The following is a 6,288-nucleotide window of genomic DNA, read 5'->3' as shown; positions in this document are numbered from 1 at the left end:
ATTTCTAGAACTCTAAATTATATTTTCCCGTGCTCCCGTCGTAAACTGTGGTGTTATTTCAGGCAACTATTTATATCTTTAGCTTTTAGAAATTGAAAAAAAAAAAAAAAAAAAAAAAAAGACTGTAATATACTTAAAATAATTCTGGTACAAGGTTTTGTCCACTAAAAACTGAAATTGCACGATGTCCTTTCGGATGGTATTATCTTTATTACTCACATTCAAAGTTCAGTTGTCAAACCACAACCTTTCAACTTTTTCACCCCGCGAGCGGAAGAGATGAAAGCAATTTCACATCATTGACTGACTTGAGAATTAAATCATTCTGTTTTTATTGTTAACTTGTTGAACGCTTTAAATACTGGTGAAACTCGGTTACAAAAACCTTTTAATTGGATAGAATTTCAGCATTCTTCTTGAATCATGATTGTACCATGACGGACGTCGATTTCTCGTTTCTGGAAAGTTGTGTAGCTTCAATTTCGTTTAATAATTTGTATGTCTTGACAGCCTAAACTAGCCTGCTTTAACTTGTCATCTTAAGTGTAGAGTTTGCCGTACATTATAATTATCTTTTATCGAAGAAAATTACTTCAGAAGGTTTGAAAACCCAACAAAAAAGGTTTATATGTTTTGTGCAAGACGTTTTAGTTCTCAGTTCTCTAATGTGAAATCGTACTTCTTGAAATCAAAGAAAAAAAATCGATTTAAATGACAAGAAAGATAACTATTATAGCTACCACAAAAAACAGTAACTGTTCCACGTACGTACAGCGAAAGCTCTATGTCTCGCAAATGTTCTAACTTTTATATTGCATTTCGGAGGTTAAATGCCTAGAGGGTTCTGTAGAAGTTCCTGTTTATATTTTCCGCTTGTTTTTATTCAACCGGCGATGTAATATCACTATGCTGTGAACGCTTTTAAGGATCTTAATTGTCAACAATACCGTCAGTCAAGTTTCCTAGGTTATGTTTTATTAGAGGGGATGAAGAGGTGTACATGGGGTGGGGGTGGGGAGGTTAATGTTAAAAAAAAAATTAAATGTTGAATGTTTATAGTGGTCGATGTACTTAGCTACAACTAGCTACTTTTCAGGTATGACACTTAAACTGAAGGAAACAAATTTTGCAAATAAACATAATAGACTTTAAAATCCCAACTGGTGGGAGGCAGACCATTTGGATATTCACAGGCATGACCAAGGAGCTGAACTGGGGTCTACCGAGAAACAACTCCAGCTTAGTGGTCAGAGCGAGACTTGAACCCGCGACCTCCGGAGTACAAGTCCTAACCACTCAGCCACGCTGCCGCCTATAGTCTTTATTATGCAATACATTGTGAGGAAAACCTAAATGTGTCGCAGCTTCTATGAAGTTAATGGATGCTTTTGTTGAAGTTCTTGTTGGTAGATGGGTTCATTTCAGCCAGCGAACGTCAAGCTTAATTTTGATTCCTGTCTTTTCTTAGCAACACGCAAAGTTCGTAAAATTGACAAATTGGTTATATTCAGAATCACGTCACCAAGACAGAAATTTAAGTCCATGTCTTCCATAACGTATTTCATCGGCAATTAACAGACTGTACTCTTAAACGCGGAATTAAAAACTGAAGCTTAAAAATTTAAAATTACAGGGATAAAGAATTTAATGAATAGTTTTAATACTGATAAAAAAAAAATGGCTCGGGGAGGTAAGTAGACAAGTCCTTTTTTCCTTTTTTTTACCGAAGAATTGATCATGCGTAAGGATAGAGTTTCGTACCTTTTTTCGATTTAATTTACGCCATGGAATTTTGCAATAAATAAGCGACCCCAAAGAAATGCATTTCTTTTCTCTAAAACTCGCAGTCAGCGTAAGTTGTAGTTAGAGCCTCCTATTGTGGGTAAACATGTTCTACTCTACCATTTATATGGAATATTTTTTACAATAACATTTAGTAGAACTGAGCGTTGTAAATACAAAGCCATCGTGTTATGGTTGATGTACTTTCGCAGCCGGTTAAAAACCTGATGTATCTACGTTTCGTGGCTTTCATGCCCAACGCCACGAAAAACGATGAAGTGTAGTGATCTATTACTGCCATTTTCACTGATTTAAATTTCAAGGTCCATTAGATGACTGGTCTTCACAAATATATAGAGTGAAAAAATTAGTTAATCAAAATCAGTTAATTGTTTCACTTATCCTAAGAGTGCTCTATACAAGAAATATGCAGGGAAAAATATAACGAAATAAATACAGAAGATAAATGCAACTCGAGTTTCATACACTGAGCGAACATCAGACTAGTTGTTTGTGCGAAAGAATGCCAGTTATAAACTTTGAAATCAAGCACAGTTGGAACGACGCTTTCTCGGATTAAACGCTGTGAAAAACCTGTTTTCATGGCGACATTTGTAAAAAGATATATGTGGAAAAAGATATATATGAAAAAATATGAATGAAAGTCAAAAAAAAAAAAGATATGAATGAAAAAGTACATATGAATATAGGAGTGAAAAATTTGAATATGAATGGGAAATATATGAATGAAAGAAATATATATATATTTGCACGGAGTTAGGTCAAAAAAATGTTAACTTCTTTATTGCGGCGTCATTAAGTCCTGCAAAACGTTTGTTAAATTCAGTGAACAATGAAGACCAAAATTTTTACTGAATTAGTCTTCATATTATCAGGATGATATTACTCGTTCATTAGTCTTGGTCAGATCAAGCCATGAATTAGACCTCGAGCCCAATAATATTCCTTTAAGACTGTCATACATTGTTTCCTCTCAAATGCCCATCTACTGTCAGTTAATGGTATAAATAAATCCTGGGAACAGTTGGCCTGTTATCAGTGTCAGCCGTAACTGCGCTGTACGCGCGTCCCCCCCCCCCCCCTACCCCAGCGAGCAGGTGTATTTTACACAAAATTGATCGAAATAAAATGGATACGATATTTAACCCAAAACCATAACATCACGCTCTTAGCCAAACTGTATAGTCAATTTTGTTTTCATTGTCAATTTTTTTTTTCAGTGGCTCATAAAAAGATAAACAGGTACTAGGTAACAGTGATTTTGTCTAGTATAGCTTCCTAGCTACGATCTAAACGGGATCTTACTCAAACTAAACAGGAAGAAATAATTAAAATATCAAGAACAAGAAACCTACGGCTGGAAACAGTAAGAGACACAGAGATAACCCAATAACAAATACACTAACTAGTAATAACGGCGTACAATAACTTTAAACGGAGAGCGTCTTACCGTGTTTGTTGTTTGTGGCTATGTCCTTTGATTGTGGGGTCCCACGAAATTTTGTGTCAACGGGGCAAATTCGAGATATTTCTGTCGCCCCCACGGAAAAGATTTTAATCTTTTAAAAGTGAAAGAGCAATCAATCAAAATTATCTTTTCAGGACACCTCACTTGGACATAATAGCATTTTTAGAATTAACGATGCAAACTAATTTTCCATTCTTTTTCTTTTATAATTACAATGCTATTTATCCTGGCGACTTATAACTGCAGAATTTATTTTATTCAAAATCTTGCCTGTATTGTTTGTAAAGAAGTACCGGCTCTACATGGCTGTGTCCTTTCAGCACCGAACTTTTTCGCCTGTATTTGATGGCCTCGTGAAAAGAAGAAGTGAAAACGCCCACTGTGACTGACCAGCTTTTTCGGTCTGGATTTTAATCACGGCTCAATAGTACTGAGTACACGATGTTCACAGAAATACATTAATGGAAAGTTTTAAATTATTAATTTGGTCTTAAAGCTTTAGTGCCTTTTTAAAGCGAAATAATACGAAATTAAACAATACCGTGAGGTTTAAGTGAAAAATCGGAAAAAAAATATATTGACACCAGCTGTGTTCGTCCCTCTGACTTAATGTTTCTGCATAAAAGTAATCGTACTTAGGAAGGCAAACATTTGGGAGACAATAATCATGTCATATTTTTCCATGGAAATATTCTAAAAGTTTTCATGTTTGGAAGCTCAGGACAGGTTTCAGTTGAAAAAAAGTTGAAGTTGGCAACGCACTGTGATAGATGAAATGTCAACTGGACAACTTCAGATGACGTTTTGACATCTCCAAATGCAAATGATCCTCAATCTTGTCGTAAAAGCAAATTTAACTCGCACGGAGAGCTCACTTGGATACCACGCCGGTAACAACGCCTTTAACTCATAGAAAAGTCTGGAAAAAATATTATTACTAATCTTTTTGTGGAATGTGCTATTTGCACGGTCAACTAATTTATAAATTTAGTCAAGCCTTTAAGTTTAAGAAACCTTCATTCCAGAGTTTTATTTAGGAAAGCCTTGGTCGATTACTACTTGTAATTTCTATTTTTAACGATTTTTAACTTTGCGAAAAAACTTTTCTTAAAAACATTTAAGAAATTTTTAAAAACGGTTCAAGTTCCTCTTTCTCAAGATTAAAGTTATAGGTTTGATTAAACCAATCGTTGGTAAAGGCCTTGTCGACCAGGATGTTAATAGTCTCACTTAAAGGTGCATTGGTAAAAAATGCCGTCACGTCATAGGAGACCAGCATGTCTTCGTCATTCATAGGAATGGAACGCATTTCGTCAGCAAATTCAAATTCCAATGAATGAAGAAGACATACTGTTACTTGTAGCTAAATTATTATTATTATTATTATTATTATTATAGTTATTATTATTATTATTATTGTTATTATCATTATTATTATTATCGTTATTATTATTAAAAGCGGATCTCCTGATTACAATACGTTTACCAGACTTGAACCTGCGATCCAATCAAAAACCAGTATCTGGGCAGAGGTCAACTTCAAAAAACACGTGACCACGATGATCTCTAAACTTGAGCCAGGGATATGGTCACTTGACACTGGTCGGCGGATTCCTTGTTTTGAGAGGTGTCAATTGACCATAACATGGATGTCCAATATCAAAGATTTACTCTGTAAACCAAGGTTGCATGTCTCGGTCAACCTATTAACTAGAGTATGGCCGCCATGATGCGCGATGTCCTCGTCCCACGAACATTACCGCTAGCCACGATGACCATGAGAAAATCAATTAATGGGTTTCCTTTTCGGGACTTTTACTAGTTCATCCCATAAAGCCCCGTGGAACTGAGGCTTAAGTTGTGTTCATACTTAGCGAGTACTGGTGCCTGGGCACCGGCCCAAAATAATATTGCGTTTAGATGTTTGAATAAAAATTAACTGAGATTAAGTCATTCCCAGCTTCAATTATAGCAAACTGTTTTAATCATATTTATAGCGCACTGAATAGTAACAATGCACAAAAAAAGAAAACAAAATAAGTGAAAAAAATCAAATATGTAAATATTCGAGTAAAGCAGATATTACTTAAAGAAAGTTTTATGTTCATTAAAGAAAACGTAATAATAAAGTGTATTATCGTTTGTCTCACGATGTAGTCACTTTCGAATGCTTACTGTTAGTCTTCTTCAGGCGATAAGGTCGACTGATTGCACGGTATCATTTATATCACAAAGGTCGGCTGTGATTGGTGCATTTCGATCCTCCCATTGTTCCATTGTTCCGGCGAGTAGCTGTTCCCTCAGTGGTCCGCTGTTGTACCGTTCTCTTGTTGCTGTGTTTTTTGATTGTGGGCATCCATGCTTCAGGAATTTCAATTCCACTATCCCTGTTGATGTTATTAGGGTGAGTCTTATGTGAATAGCTTCCTTGACCCTACGTGTATACCACTGAGGATCTCGATCAATAAACTTGACCTCATTCCAGATAGGATAGTGGCCGGTCTCGTGGGTGTGTTCAGAAACGGCGGAGGTCTGGGTATGGGCGAGTCGTATATCCCTGTCCTGTTTTGTGATCCTCTGCTGCATAGATCTTCCTGTTTCTCCGATGTAGACTATTGCCGCACTCACAGGGAATCCTATAGACAACACCATCTTGTTTAGCCGGGTTGACGGTGTCCTTTGGTCGCACTAAGTGTGACCCAAGTGTCGTGTCGGACTGAAAGACGGTGCGAATGCTTTGTTGCTCTAAGCAGCGGCGGAGACTCCGAAACTCCTTGGACATAAGGTAAAACGGCGGTAGATTTACATCTCGATCTACATCTCAAGTGACTACATCGTGAGACAAACGATAATACACTTTATTATTGTATCTAACACGATGAATAACAACAACCTTTTCCTCGATAAAGGTAAACGTATTTCAAGTTTTTTTACGTTACGTTTCCAGAGCATTCTCTTGTTAAGAAATTGTTAATTCGTACATCAGAACAGAACCTTCCAGGCCAATCAGAGAACGT

Source organism: Orbicella franksi, chromosome 6 (genome assembly GCF_964199315.1).
Source record: "Orbicella franksi chromosome 6, jaOrbFran1.1, whole genome shotgun sequence".
NCBI lineage: Eukaryota > Metazoa > Cnidaria > Anthozoa > Scleractinia > Merulinidae > Orbicella > Orbicella franksi.
This window is presented reverse-complemented; position numbering follows the sequence as displayed.